Source organism: Globicephala melas, chromosome 14 (assembly GCF_963455315.2).
Source record: "Globicephala melas chromosome 14, mGloMel1.2, whole genome shotgun sequence".
NCBI lineage: Eukaryota > Metazoa > Chordata > Mammalia > Artiodactyla > Delphinidae > Globicephala > Globicephala melas.
The window spans coordinates 52,534,871-52,550,557 of record NC_083327.1 but is presented as its reverse complement, the minus strand read 5'-3'; positions in this window follow the sequence as shown (position 1 = coordinate 52,550,557).

Below are 15,687 nucleotides of genomic sequence, written 5' to 3'. Positions count from 1 at the left end.
GAGTTCATGCCCTTCATTTGCAATGCTTCACTCTCTGGGTAGTGGTGATGGTGGTGAAGCTGGTGGTGGTGGTGGTGGAGGTGGTGGAAGTGGTGGAGGTGAAGGTGGAGGTGGAGGTGGTGATGAGGTGGTGGAGGTGGTGGTGGAGGTGGTGGAGGTGGTGGAGGTGGAGGTGATGCAGGTGGAGGTGGTGGAGGTGGAGGTGGTGGTGGAGGTGGTGGAGGTGGAGGTGATGCAGGTGGAGGTGGTGGAGGTGGAGGTGGTGGTGGAGGTGGTGGAGGTGGAGGTGGAGGTGGTGGAGGTGGAGGTGGTGCAGGTGGAGGTGGTGGAGGTGGAGGTGGTGGAAGTGGAGGTAGTGGAGGTGGAGGTGGAGGTGGTGGAGGTGGAGGTGGTGGAGGTGGAAGTGGTGGAGGTGGAGGTGGAGGTGGTGGAGGTGATGGAGGTGATGGTGGAGGTGGTGGTGGAGGTGGTGGTGGTGGAGGTGGAGGTGGTGCAGGTGGAGGTGGTGGAGGTGGTGGAGGTGGTGGAAGTGGAGGTAGTGGAGGTGGAGGTGGTGCAGGTGGAGGTGGTGGAGGTGGAGGTGGAGGTGGTGGAGGTGATGGAGGTGATGGTGGAGGTGGAGGTGGAGGTGGAGGTGGTGCAGGTGGAGGTGATGGAGGTGGTGGTGGAGGTGGAGGTGGTGCAGGTGGAGGTGGTGCAGGTGGAAGTGATGGAGGTGGTGGTGGAGGTGGAGGTTGAGATGGTGCAGGTGGAGGTGGTGGAGGTGATGGAGGTGATGGTGGAGGTGGAGGTGGAGGTGGTGGAGGTGGTGGAGGTGGAGGTGGAGGTGGTGCAGGTGGAGGTGGAGGTGGTGCAGGTGGAGGTGGTGGAAGTGGAGGTGGTGGAGGTGGAGGTGGAGGTGGTGCAGGTGGAGGTGGAGGTGGTGCAGGTGGAGGTGGTGGAGGTGGAGGTGGAGGTGGTGGAGAGTGAGGTGGTGGAGGAGGTGGTCGTTGTGGAAGCAGCGGTGGTGTTGGTGTTAGAAAGTTTGGCGTCATGCCAGCTATTCACAAGGACAGTCGGGAGAAGTGCAGACAATTTTTTATATTAGTCTTATTGTTAATTTGTGGCCAGATTTGGAAATGCCTTGAATGCCATGCAGAAGTGGGGGTCTTTATCCTTTAATCAGTGGCAGGTACTGATCATTTTTCAGCAAGCAGTTTATAAGCTGAAAGTCATATTTAAAAAATGATAATAATAAACTGGGCTGGAAAGTTGATGAAAGAACTAAATGAAGGCAGAAAATCTATTTGCAGACTTTGGGGGAGGGAGGAATACCTGAATTTAAAAGAGATGACTTTGAGCCAGGAGCCAGAATCCTCAAATACTTTTATTTTTTTACTTTTTGGCCACGCCCTGAGGCATGTGGGATCTTAATTCCCCAACCAGGAACCGAACCTGCAGCCCCTGTATTGGAAGCGCAGTCTTAACCACTCGACCACCAAGGAAATTCCTCAAATACTATTTTTGACCACAATGCTGAGCAGTTCTGAGGGAAACTGTGTACAGAGGACCAGGCCCAGCAAAAGCATTTCTTTAATACTACGGAGTCTTGACTCCTAACGAATGACATCTCTTGCTTGAAGCCAGATGGACGGATTGTGTGGAGAACTCTGTCTAATTGGAGGCAGGACTAGAACGTAGACCAAAAGATGCCAAGAAGTCTCAGAATTCTTAAGCCTCCTCAGCCTACCCTTGTCATGATGAGTGCAGTGAGAGGAGTCTAAGAGGGGCAGCTCAGAGAGGTGAGAGCAAGCATCTGCAAGTGCAAGAGGGCCCAGAGTATCTCTTGAAACAGGCTTAACACATGCCCTCCTGCTACAATTTCATCCCTGGCAACCAGGTCATGCTACCCATTATGGACAAAAGTTAGGGAGAGAAGGGCTTCCAGCCGCACCTGCAATAGTCAAAGCATAGGTGATCTAAATGCTGATTATGGTGGTGGATATGGGAGCAGAAAAGGACTTGATAAGAGATCACACTGACTGAAAGAATGGAACCATCAAAAATAACAGTTTTGAGCCAAAATAATGTGCCAAGAGAACTACGGGGACCAGAAAGAGATGCTTGCTCTGAGTAGACAATTATTCCTCCCTTTTTTTTATGCATCACAGTATAGCAAAGCTCACCGAACTTAAATGAAATTTCAAATTCCTCCTGCACCATCTTGAAGTCTTCAACAAAGGCTAGTAATTCAATATGCAAGTTTCTCTACAGGTTTATGTCTTTTTTAATTTGGAGAGATTTTTTAAAGGGAGTGTACATATAAGATACTCATACTTCTTATTATGAGGTAGGACAGAAAATGATTTCTTAATAAAAAATAATAGTTTCTATTTCTTGAGTACTGATTTTGTTCCAAGCATTATGCTAAGTGCTTTATACACACTCGGGCAATAATGCTCACAATAGCACTGCAAAGGCTATTGTTCTCATTTTGCTGATGAGGAAATTTAGGCACTGAGAAGTTAAAAATGTTAAGAAATTCGTCCCAAGACACGTGGCTAGGAAATGGCCAATTCATGCTGCAAACCTAGATCTGACTTCAACATGTCTTATCTAGAGTTACAAAATGGTGTTCACATTGCCTCTGATTTCATTTTTCTAGTATCTATCAAACCTACAAGTTTTGCTCAGGTGGTCACTACAAAATTAAAAGGTGTTCTTTTAACTAGCTCGCAACTCACTGGTTATTTAACTAAATTACTAATCAGTCAGTTTAGTCAATACTCTTAATTCTTTATTTATTTATTAAAGCATGAAATCGACCATGTGCCAAGCTTATCAATCTGCTGGAGAAACTGAAAATAGAGACTTTCCTTCCATGTCCTCTGTTTATCATTCATGGGGAGACACACTTTGAGAAATAAGGTACAGCATTCCAAAACGATGCAGAACATCACTACACAGCATACCAATTAGACCCTTATTATAGTATAGAATTCTAGTCTGGAGTCACCAATTTGAGTCCAGTTTGGAGAAAGGCTACACCTAGTATGCAAAATGACAGCAATGATTGGGATGATAATCTAATGTAAACCCTACCACCAATTCTTGCGAAGAGACTAAGGCAGTAACTTTTTTTCTCATCTATATTTAAAATTTGTTTCTTTTTACCTTTTGACCCCCTTCATCCATTTCTCTCATCCTCCACCCCCCAACCTCTTGACAACCACCAATCTGTTCTTTGTATCTATGAGTAATAACTTTTTTAAAAAATTAAAACTATAGTAAGTCAACAATACTTCAATTAAAAAATAAATAAACGTTTTAAAGGATGAATAAAAGAATACATGTAAAAAATTAAACTTCAATTGATACAAACCAAAGACAATAACTGAAATAATTTTTCAGAATCAATCCAACAGAATAGCTATGTTTCATTGCATTATTCAGGTACTTCCTTTCCCAAATAGTTATTTGGTCCTGAAAAACCCAAGTAATTAATTATCTCCTTTGCTTTAGCAGCAAAGATCTAGAATGATAAAAATATTTCAGACTGAAATTTTAGAAAGTAAAGTTAGAAGGGAAAAGTCACACACCTGAGTTACCTCAGCCTGCACGGGAACATTAATTCAGTAAATCCTCAAGTACAGGAGAGGTTGCTGACCGCCTTCTCCACTGACGCGAGCACAGAGGGGCAAGGCGGCACCGTGCCTGGCATTGTAGCAGCTGCACAAACAATTCATAACAACAAGGTCCCTTCCAAACAGGAACAGTGCAGGAAAAGGTAACCCTCTTGGTGAGAGTTGTCTCTTGCTCAAAGTCGTTAAAAACCAAGTATAGTTTAGATCTAGGGATGACATTTCTTGGAATATTCCTCAAAGGGAGCCGACTGTGCTCCCAGCCACGCTTTGGGCCCAAAGCTACTATTTCCTCATGAAAATTTGCCACTTTTATCTGGTCGCTGCCACCCACGCCATGCTCTATGATCTCAAGAAATGAAACTCACTTCCCTAAATCAATCACCAAAAGGGATTTTAGACCTAAGTGATGCTAAACTTAGAGAAAGGGAGAGAAAAAGGATAGTGACTTCTTAACAACCTTCAATATTTTTCTCTCCAGTTTTATCTTAAAATCACATCTTTTCGATATTGGGGATGAATGTAGAACCCTTGGTAAGCCGTTTCATGAACGCTCAGGCTTCTGGCATTGAAAACAGAGTTAAAGTGATGAGGTAAAGGCCTTGCTTGGGAATGCAATGACTTAGAGGTAAGCTCAACAGCTCACATCTGCTGAATCTCAACCCAAATAATACTTTAAAATTTTGTCTCATCTTAAGTCACCAGGAGAATGTTTCCTGTGATATTGCTCCATTTAATAGGGGATCTATCATTATTCAGAAGCATCAGAGACTTAAGCTCACATCTCACTGTAGTGAGTTCCAATGCAGCCCTCAAATTAGTCACACAGAGAAATACACTGTGTATTGAAATGCAACCATTTTCTGCATGTTCAGTAGAACACAGAAGCTATTTTGTTTCACAAGTATAACATGATGATTTTTATGGGGGAAGTGAAGAATAATTTATCCAGTGGGGGAGGAATGTAATTAGCTTGAATAGAGAGTATTGGAATTGGGCCAGAACAATAGCCAAGTTACTGAAAAAAATATCCCAGTTCGGACACCAAAAATTAAACCGGTGTCCCCCTGTAGAAGCTTGCATTCTCATGGTTATATTATCTCTCTCTCAAAGTAGAAAATACGTAATAAGGTACTAAAGGACTACATCAGAAATAACATTTGCAGGGGATCCACTGCACGCTAGACACGGTGCTAAACGTTCTTAGTCTTCATGATTCCCCTGTGCCAGTGTGCACAGGCAAGCTCCCTCCACCCCCAAAAATGCCTGTCCCTTGGCCCCCTCTTCAGCTACAAGTGACCCCCAGTGGCCCAATGCTCTTTCAGAAAAACAGACCTGGAAAGAAAGAGGCCTGAGCAGATTGGAAATAGGCTGCAGCTGTGAAGCTGGAAATTCCAAGGTCCCTGGCACCCGGATGATGGCTTAATAGGCAGCACGGGTGCATAGAACACAAGCTCCAGGTGCCCCTTGAACTGCACACTCCACAATGTGATGCCCAGAGGCAAGAACAGGGATTTCCTAAATGTGGAACCTGGTGCGGATCCCCACATCCCTTTCCACCTCCTGCCTTGGTCTAAGGCTAGTGCTACCAACCTGGGTCTAACTCAAAGCTTATGCTCTGAACCACTAGGCAAACAGTTTCATAGAACACAACTGGGTTCAAAAATGGCTACGTGAAGGAGTGATTGCATGAGACCGGGGACCTGTCCTCTTGAAGTTTAGTAGAAAAAGGCTTGTATTTTATCTATGGAACAAAATTGAAAAGATGTTGGGCTAAAGGAGCAAAAGAGCTCTGATCATCACCAGTTTTCATTCCTGTGACATTTGGTTAGACTTGCCTTGAGGTGCCCCGATGGCTTAGCTGTCAGGAAAGTCACTGGTTTCCCAGAGCATGGGCTCCAGCCTGGGGCCTCGCCACCACAGCTCAGGACTCAACATTCTACCCGTCTCAAACAGCCCAGAGGCAGTACTGGGTTATGTTGCTTAACCTGTTGTCTACTTTTCGGGGTGGATCAAGAAGAAAATAAAGGAACTGAAAGTCTGTCTAATCAGCATCAAAAACTATCTCAGCAGGGCCTCCTGGTAACAGGTTAAGGTGTTGTTCATTTGTATTGTGTTCAAATAAAATAACCCCTGAGTGTAAGGGAAGTAGAAATTTAGATTCTTTATTAGCCTTTCTACAACACAAGAAAAGGGATTTTTTCTTTTTTTGTTGAAGTATAGTTGATGTACAATGTTGTATTAGTTTCAGGTGTACAGCAAAGTGATTCAAACATATACATATATATATATGTATGTGTGTGTGTGTATATATATATATATATATATATATATATATGTATTCTTTTTCAGATTCCTTTCCCATACAGGTTATTACAAAATATTGAGGACAGTTCCCTGTGCCATACAGTAGGTCCCTGTTGTTTACCTATTTTATATATAGTAGTGTGTATATGTTACTCCCAAATTCCTAATTTATCCCTCCCCCACACTGAAAAAAGAATTTTAAAAAAATAATGTTTTCTTTTATGATTACAAAAAAATGACATGCTCTTGGGGAATAGTTTTTAAAAATGTGGAAATGTACAATGAAAAGTCAATCATAATCCCACCAACCAAGACAATGACCATTAGTATTTTATTGCACTTTCACATTCTAAAATCATTACCAGTTACTTAATTACAGCTTATCTTTTCATCTAACATTTAAATAAGCATTCTCCCATATTACTAAGAGTCTTTGGATACATTAGTTTATTAGCTATGTTGTATCCCATTGTGTAGATTTACTGAGGGTTAACAGTTTACTTAATTAACTCATTGTTCCCATGTTGTTTTAGGGCTTTGTTTTTCCTGTTGTTTGTTTTTGCTCTTATTTTCATTTTGATGAATAATATTGTATTTATTTCCTTATTTTGCCTTTAATATAATATTATGTGTGAATCTATAGAATATATAAATACATAAAATATATTTGAGGAAGTAGGATAACTGGGTCAAAGGGGCAGACTATTATTAAGGTTCTGCTAAATTGCTTTCTAAAACCAGGGATCCAGTTTAAACACCAGATTCTTATTCCACCTCTCCCATCAGCATGGAGCACAACAATTTCTTTGAATATCTGACGACTGATAAGTAAGCATGGCATCTCATTATTGTAATCTGTATTTATAAGGAAAACAATTTAAATGAATGGAATTATGCCACTCTTACCATTAAAATGTATTAAAAGATCATTTTATCTGATTGTCAAAAATATTTCCTGACTTCCAATCAATGATAAAGTCATGAAAAATATCTCTGAATTTACTTTGTTCTTAAACATTTTATTTTATTTATTGCTATTCTTAAAATCAGAGTTGTAAATGTCCTTGGCCTGGTCTACAGAAAGGGCAGACTTTGGGGTGCATGTCTAAAAACTTAAATGAGTTAATATTTCATTTTATTCCTGAAAACTGTAGTCTATTCCCCCCAAATTCAACTTCTTAAGAATCATAGTGGCCTCTAGCACTAGCTGGAATTATTGCTTCTTATCTTTGAAGCTTATTATGAACTTGTATTTTTATTATACTTCCCATTCTCCAAAGTACTGCATGCCATGTGATTATTTTTCAAAACTCAAACATAAGTTTTTGGTGGCATCGATGAGGATTATGCCTTACCATTCAAGCTAACTGTATTTAAAAACAAGCACACAAAAAAGCACAAGGAAACAGGTATGAGGATTACCAGCTTGAAGGGAGACTCACTTGCTAGAAAAGCATCCACACACTAACTTCAGCAGGATGTGGGACTTTTGCCACTGACTTTTTTCTATTCATGGTCTCACTTGTGAAGAGCAGAAGCGAACGGAGCTGGTTGGTGGTCTGCACTTGTCCAGTCAATGCTGGGAAACTGTCAGGATTACAATGCTCCTTTGTTGGCTGGCTTGGCAGCGATGCCAAGAGCTGAATGGGCCACAGAGACTGAACTAGTTATGACGACTGCTGGGTCCTCCCAAATGACCAGAGGGCCTCCCCACCTCATTGCCCAGCCACCCTGGGATGACTGCATGGACGCGGAGATGCCCCAATTCCTCCTACCAATATGCTGCACCAAGTTGGCCAGTGGAGAATGCTGACTTCCTGATGACCAATCTAATTCGGTAGGGGTACCAAGCTCACTGGAAACTCGCAAAAAGAACGCAGATAAACGAGATAGAAAGTAAATCCTGAAACTGCTATGCTGTAATGATGTGCTAATCTCTCCCACTGAAATTCACAGGGATTTTTGGAGATGGAGAGTAAAGGATTAAAAAATAAACTCAGAAGAAAACAGAAAAAGAAGCTCCCCTATGATGATATTCATGGGAAAAATCTGATCTGACCAATTTAGGTCATAAGGATTTTTATGTTTGTTTTTGACAAATCACATGTCCCAGAGCCCCAGTTTTCAGATTTAGATGCAGCCCCCAATAACAGAGAGAAGGAAACTGAAGATTATGAAGCAGGTAGGACAAAAAGATTACTAAACAAAAGATGAGTTGTTTTCTAACAGCTTTCTGCTAACCCAGACCCCCTGGTTTTGTTTAAGAAGTCCACTGCCTTTGAAAATACACAGGGTCTTTTCAATAGCAAAAGATCAAATGATGGGGGCTTCCCTGGTGGCACAGTGGTTGAGAGTCCGCCTGCCGATGCAGGGGACATGGGTTCGTGCCCCGGTCCGGCAAGATTCCACATGCCACAGAGCGGCTGGGCCTGTGAGCCATGGCCGCTGAGCCTGCGCGTCCGGAGCCTGTGCTCTGCAATGGGAGAGGCCACAACAGTGAGAGGCCCGCGTACCGCAAAAAAAAAAAAAAAAGATCAAAAGATGTTAATCAGGCAGTGAGTCCTAACCCTTTAAGGCAGCTGTTGTCTCTTTACATTATAAACATCCCGGCTATACAAGCTGGAACAATTTTTATCTTAGCCTGTCTTTTCTTCTTCTTCCTCTCTCTTTAAATTTTAGGTTTCGCCAATCTTTCTTCTATCTCCTTTCTAACCCCCATCAAGGAACAATCTGTTGTGCCTTAGGACGAAGGAAGACAAGACGATGGGGCAGTGAGTACACCCATCTCCCCATTTTCAACTCCACGTCCTCCACACGTCTGAGCTGGTCATTGTAGACTACGTTCTAGTAGAAAAGCCACATCCACAGGGCACTGCATATAGCTCAGGGTTCTCCCTGCTCAACATCTCTGCTTCTGTTCAGCTATTGGTTTGGCCTGATGGGTTCACTTCCACTTACCACAGTTATGGATACATTTACAGATATGATCAGCAGCTTTTTTTTTTTTTTTGGATACAATCTTTGCTTCAGAAAGATAATAATCATATTTTGAATTCTGTAGCATGTTTAGCTGAAAGAAGAATTGATTGGGGTAGAGAGAAGGATGTATGACAGTTGTCTTCAGATATTTGACCTACCACCCTGTTGACATAGGATTGGACTTCTTTAGGAATACAGAACCATCACAGCAGTGATTCTTCAGGGGGAGTGGTGGTGGTGAGTAGAGACAGTTAAGGTCGTCTTCAGTTTACATCTCTGCTGAGATGCTAATGCGTCTGCAGTAGAATGCCATTGTTATCCTGAGAGTTGGACCTATTTCTTAGGAGGGTCAGGATGGAAAAAATTGAGATGGATCAACCTGGACTATAAATTTTGCCAAATCAGTTGAACTATACGTAATTCTCTTATCTTTTTACTCCTAAAGCCCAACAGGGCCTGACACATGGCAGATGCTCAGAAATGCTTTTCAAAGTATTATTTTGTTGATGAATTAAAACAAAACTTCAGGGAAGCAAATTTCACCTTAATATAAGTGGAATGATCTAATAAGAAGCACTGCCCAAGGTGGGCTATGACAGACAGTGAGCTCTCCATCTTTGGAGGAGTTCAAACATAAACTGTGGATACTGTTATGTAAGCTGGGGGGTTGACCCCGTTTATGAGGCGAAAACAGTGGCAGCCCATTAGCCCCTGGCCAAGGAAAAGCTCCAACACTTTCTACTTCATGACCATGAACAGATTCATTTTTGGAAGGGTATTAAAAGATGCATCCTGTAATATCATCAGTTTAAGCCAGGAACCAAATCCTTGTGCTCTGCTTTCTGGGAGTTTTGTTCAGTTTGAGCCACAGTTTATTAAACCCTAGGTTTTTAATTTCTATTCATGATACTAAAGTTTTTTTTTTTTTTTTTTTACTAAGAATAATACTTGTACCTTTGAAACTCTCTGTGGACATGGTCTTCACTAGAGCACCATTTGAATGCTGATACATATTAGTCTAGAGCTGTGGTTGATAGGTCCTAAAAACCCAGTTCCTTCTTCCTACAGAACCAAAGGCTTCTAAACCCATCTCTTTGTCACACTAATTTGGAACCCAAATTTCCAAATTAACTTAAGAATGGCCCACAAGAGAATTTCAACGCTTCTTGAAACATTGGAAGTCTTTTAAGATTTTCCCTTCCCTTCTCCTATTCTTCCTTTTCCTCCTCCTTCCTCTTCTTTTTCTTCTCCTCCTTCTTCTTTTAATTCTGAATGAAGTTTATCATCTCAGGAAATGTGGTACCTTGATAATCGCTTTGATATCCATGCATCCCACATTGATTTACACTGAACAACTGTGGTCCATTAAAAAGACTTAATAAAGTGGAAGCCTCGTGCCCAACCATAAGATTTGCTGTGATGATCTTTTGGTGAAGAGCGCCACCTCTCAAGAGCAAACCAAGGTGGCCTTTCTGTGGGCCAGAGTCGGAGGAACCGTCCGCCAGAAGAGTGAATCAGGGATCGCTCGCATTTTCTCCTTGCACAGCATTCAATTACCTTTTGGACCAACAATGGTAAAGTACCTGAGATTGTACCTCATGACTGTTTTAGCGAGAGTGTCTCTGGGCTCTAAAATTATTATTCACCGTCTATGAATTCACTTCTAAAAGACAGTAATTCTTAATCTATTTCTCAGTCTGCACCATTCTTTAAAATCTTGGATTTTCTACTGAATAAAACAAGTCTCCAGACTTTATTCAGATTAAGAATTCTTTCTTAGCATTTTAGGTATCTCACAGGTCTTCTAGGCTCCTCTTGTTACAGGTGCAGAAGGTGAGGCCTGGAGTAGACCAGTGATGGCATATACCTCCCCTGTTGACCCCGCACCTGTTGACTACTACCCTCAGGCCCTCCCCTTTGGGCCACATTCCCCTGTCTTGGGTTCCCAGAATTTTGCAGTTTAGAGGGTAACTGGAAAGACTGGGACTGTATCGAAACTAATTGTGATATCTTAGGTCATATGCATTTTATCTTTATAACTTTATCATGTTCTGTTTGTGCTAATAAAGTACAAATCTCTCTATTCACAACACATAAAAAACCACAGATGTTGATTCTAAATTGAATTATATTAATCACTGCCTATGCCTCTAAAATCATTCATGTAAAATTTTTGAAAAAAGCATTTTAGGTTCTTCTTCCTTTCTCAGGAGTTTTAAGTGATTTAAAATATATACCTGCATGTATTATTTGATGTTAATACAGCTTTTCCTAAATAGCATGCTTGACGTTTAACAGAGATTTTTGGAGCTAGCGTATTCTGAGTGCCAATGGAGGGAAATTTACCTTATAATATATGATTTATTATAAAGGGGTGTTGCTACTGCAGAAGAAAGGCAAGGAGCAAAGGATGAGAACTTTGGGTTCAAGTCCAGTGTCTGACACTTAGCAGCTCTGTGAATTAACCCCAAAAAAACTCTCCTGGTGGAGGCATGTGTGTTGCTCGCAGGGACGGGGGGTGGAGGGGAAGGAGTGGTAAGAAAATCTATGCTGCCTTTCTCATTGAATTGTTGTTAGCATCAAGGTCAATAATATAGTTGAACGTTCTTTGAAACTTATAAATCAAAGTTAAGTTAGGGGCTTCCCTGGTGGCGCAGTGGTTGAGAGTCTGCCTGACGATGCAGGGGACACGGGTTCGTGCCCCGGTCCGGGAAGATCCCACGTGCCGCGGAGCAGTTGGGCCCGTGAGCCATGGCCGCTGAGCTTGCGCGTCCGGAGCCTGTGCTCCGCAACGGGGGAGGCCACAACAGTGAGAGGCCTGCGTACCGCAAAAAAAAAAAAAAAAAAAAAAGCTAGTATTATAACGGCCAGAGCATTTGCTTGCTGCCATGTAGCATGTGAAGTGGAAGTCATATGTTTAAAGGTTAAAATCTGGGCTCTTTGATCTGCCAATTTGGATGGAATCCTAACTTCACTACTTCCTAGCTGTGTGCCCTCTGGTGAGTTACTAAACCTGCCTAAGCCCGACATCCTGAGGGAATGTAAATTGGTGCTGCCACTATGGAGAACAGTACGGAGGTTCCTTAAGAAACTAAACATAGAGCTACCATGTGATCCTGCAATCCCACTCCTAGGCATATTATCTGGAGAAAATTTTAATTCGAAAAGGTAGGGAATTCCCCTGCAGTCCCATGGTTAGGACCAGGCACTTTCACTGCGGAGGGCCCAGGTTCAATCCCTGAAAAGATACATGCACCTTAATGTTCATAGCAGCACTACTTACAACAGCCAAGACATTGAAGCAACCTAGATGTCCATGGACAGAGGAATGGATAAAGAAGATGCGAGATATATATATATAATGGAATATTACTCAGCCATAAAAAAGAACGAAATAATGCCATTTGCAGCAACATGGATGGACCGAGAGATTACCATACTAAGTGAAGTAAGTCAGAAAGAGAAAGACAAATATTATATGGTATCATTTATATGTGAAATATAAAATATGACACAAAGGAACTTATTTACAAGACAGACTCAGACATAGAAAACAAACTTATGGTTACCAAAGGGGAAAGGGGGTGGGGGAGGGATAAGTTAGGAGTTTGGGATTAGCAGATACACACACTATATATAAAATAGATAAACAACAAGGTCCTACTGTATAGCACAGGGAACTACATTCAATATCCTGTAATAAACCATAATGGAAAAGAATATGAAAAAGAATATATATATGTGTATATATATATATATATATATATAACTGAATCACTTGCTGTACGCCTGAAACTAACACAACACTGTATTGTAAATCAACTACACTTCAATAAAAAATAAATAAAAGATAGAGTACAGTGATGCGTGCGAGGCACCACGTGGGATGTCCAGCCCACAGCAAATAAACGTTAGTTTGTTTTAGCACTATGCGATTCCTGGCTTTTTCTGTTCATACAGTTCTGTGGGATAAATAATCTGGGAGAGTTGAGCCTTTTAGCCCTTGAAATATTTTACTTAGGTCTCCCTCCCCTATGACTAGAGCTCTAGCTGAGACATCGCCTCAAAGGACACAGAGCAAATGAAAGTGTCATGAAACAAAATTATGAACAGAAGGATTCATAAGTTTGAGGGATAAGTCCAAGAATATCTGCTTTTTATCCTGCCCCCCCTACTCTCGTCTTGAGAACTATGTCCCTTACAAAAAATTTCAACTCCAAGAGAAGAGTCGATTTCAGGATGTCTTCTTGACTCTGTTCCTAGTAAGCGTCCCCAGTAATCTTAGACCCTTTATAAACCTTATGAACTTATAAATAAGTCATTATTTTAAAAAATTATGTTATAAATAACTTGGTTCATTTACCCTATTTCCTCTTTTAGGTTATGAACTTCGTGAAGCCTAGCCTCTTCCTGTTTTTCTCACTGTACCCGATGTTTAAGTTCCATGAATGGTCCAAAGATCATTAGTGCCTTAACGTTACAAGCACTTGGACTCACATTGTGCTTCTATCACCTACTTGTTGGGTATCCTTGGGAAAGTTGCTTCAATTCTCTGAACCTTGGTTTCTTTGCTCATAAAATGAAGGCAACCTTGCAGAGTCCTCATGAATCTTGGTAGTAATACCTGGAAAGCCCTTAACACATAATAAGACTTCAATAAAAGGTCACAATCAGTGTTTCTCTCCTTTAAGTTGTCTAATACGATTATTATCACCATGGTGGCCACCATTTCTATGCCTATCATTGGCCCAGATTCCCAAGAACTAAAGGAAAACAGAAGAAAGGATATAGAAAAAGCCAGAGAAGCATGATGAGAGCAGAAAGAGTTTGCTAAAACCAAATCAGCAAACACAGGGCAATAAATGTATTCCACCATCCAAAGGTGACAGTGGCTTCATCATGCTGATAAAAGAGAACACTGGTGAGACAGTGCCACTTAGTGGTGGTCTCTTAATATTACATGCAGCGACTTCGTAAGCGGTGGGGAAATATTAATAATTGCCAAAGGGGCCTCCAGTTTATTCCTCTTGTCTCTTTTGAGAAGGTGGGGATGTACCGCTTGTGCATTCCTCTCTCTCACCCGTCCTGAGTTGGGCTGTGCACAGCGCTGTGCTCACAGACCTGCTCAGCAGCACTTTGTTGTTCGCTTGTTACTTCTACATTAATAGTTAGAGCCTCTCTGGGCTTATAAATTAGCTCATTAGCAACAAGTCAACATATTAATCAATCACAAAGTAACAAAGGATGATGAGATTCTTGACATTTGCAAGTTAAGCTGTGGTCTTGATCACCATTTCCCCATCTGCAAGGAAGGAAGAAAATACTTTTTTTTTATAAGTTTATCAAAATTAAGTTCATAAAATTATGAACGTTTAAGGAAGAATGTTTTATCTATCATGATAGTGCCTCCTGCAGTTACTTACTCAAAATTATAATCTTTTAAACACAATGATGTTACGTGAGGAGTTTTACAGTGCTCTACAGACATTCAGTCCCGAGTCCCTGGGAAAGAGAAAATAAGCAGATTCGATTAACTTTATATTATTTATTCACTTGTTCACAGTAGGATCTATGAAGACAAACTAACTCCACCGATAAAAGAAAAATCCAATAGCCCAAGTATAAAGCAGCATACCTTCAACTGTAAGGAAATCTTTTTTAAAGTTTAGAATTTTAGAATTAGAAGGCACTTTAAAAATTAGAAGGTTCAGCTCCTTCTTTTACAGATGACTCTGTTTATCTAACTCACATATTTTGTGATTTTGTCTTTTACCCTTGACTGCTGTGTTAGGATTTGTCACAGAGCAGTCTGGTTCTATTAACAAGTCAGGCTGTAAAACACCTTCTACAATGTGTCATTTATTTGGAGAGAGCGGGCCTGGGAGAGAATTAGAAACAGCTGAAGGCATATACACGCCCATTGCTGCTCCGGTTTTAAAGGCAGTTTAAAAGCTCAGATGAAGAGAGAATAGGCAGAAACAGAAAGTTAGAGCAGGACAGATGTTGCTGCTGCTGTCTCTCTGGCCCTAGACGGGCCCTGGCCTCAGAGACAGGAAGGACCATCCCGGCAGTTTGATATGCCTCCTCCCCCAACACCCTGCCGCCCAGCCTCACGTGGGCATGGAAGAAGAGGGGAACACATGTGTCCCAATCCTGAATGCCCTTGCTTTATAGAAATGCCATGGCTTTTGGACCAATGGCATCTCTTCTGGTAGAAGTTGGAAGACATCTCCCAGATAGACTGATTTTGTTCATTAAATTAACATTTTTGAGCTCCTGACTTGGGCTATTCTACAAATCTCACAACGATTTTCAGGCCTTCGGGCAAGGTGATTCCATCCCTGAAGGGCATCTCCTTTTTACACCTCCACCACCACCATCACCATCTTCTTGTCACCACATATAGGGGAATGTCACGCTAGGTTCTGAGGATAAAAGATGGATCAGACAGAGTGTCTACCCCCAGGAGCCTTTCTGTCTAGTATCACCATCATGACAAAACTGCCTGGGAAATATTCCCTGAGCTCAGAAATGTACTTCCAAACAGTTAAAGAATTCTTCTGTGGCTTCATGGTTTGCCATTTGATTTTCGCACCTTCTGAGGTCAAGTCCTACTTCGAAATGGCAGGGGCAACCACCAGAAAAGAAACTTGACCTAATTTGTAAGCTCAAAAATTACCATTTCAATTAAGTTGAACCAAAGACACATGCAGAACCTGATTTGTCCCTAGAGAAAGCTTGAGATGCACTTTACCTAGAAGAACCTTTCTGTTCCGTATCC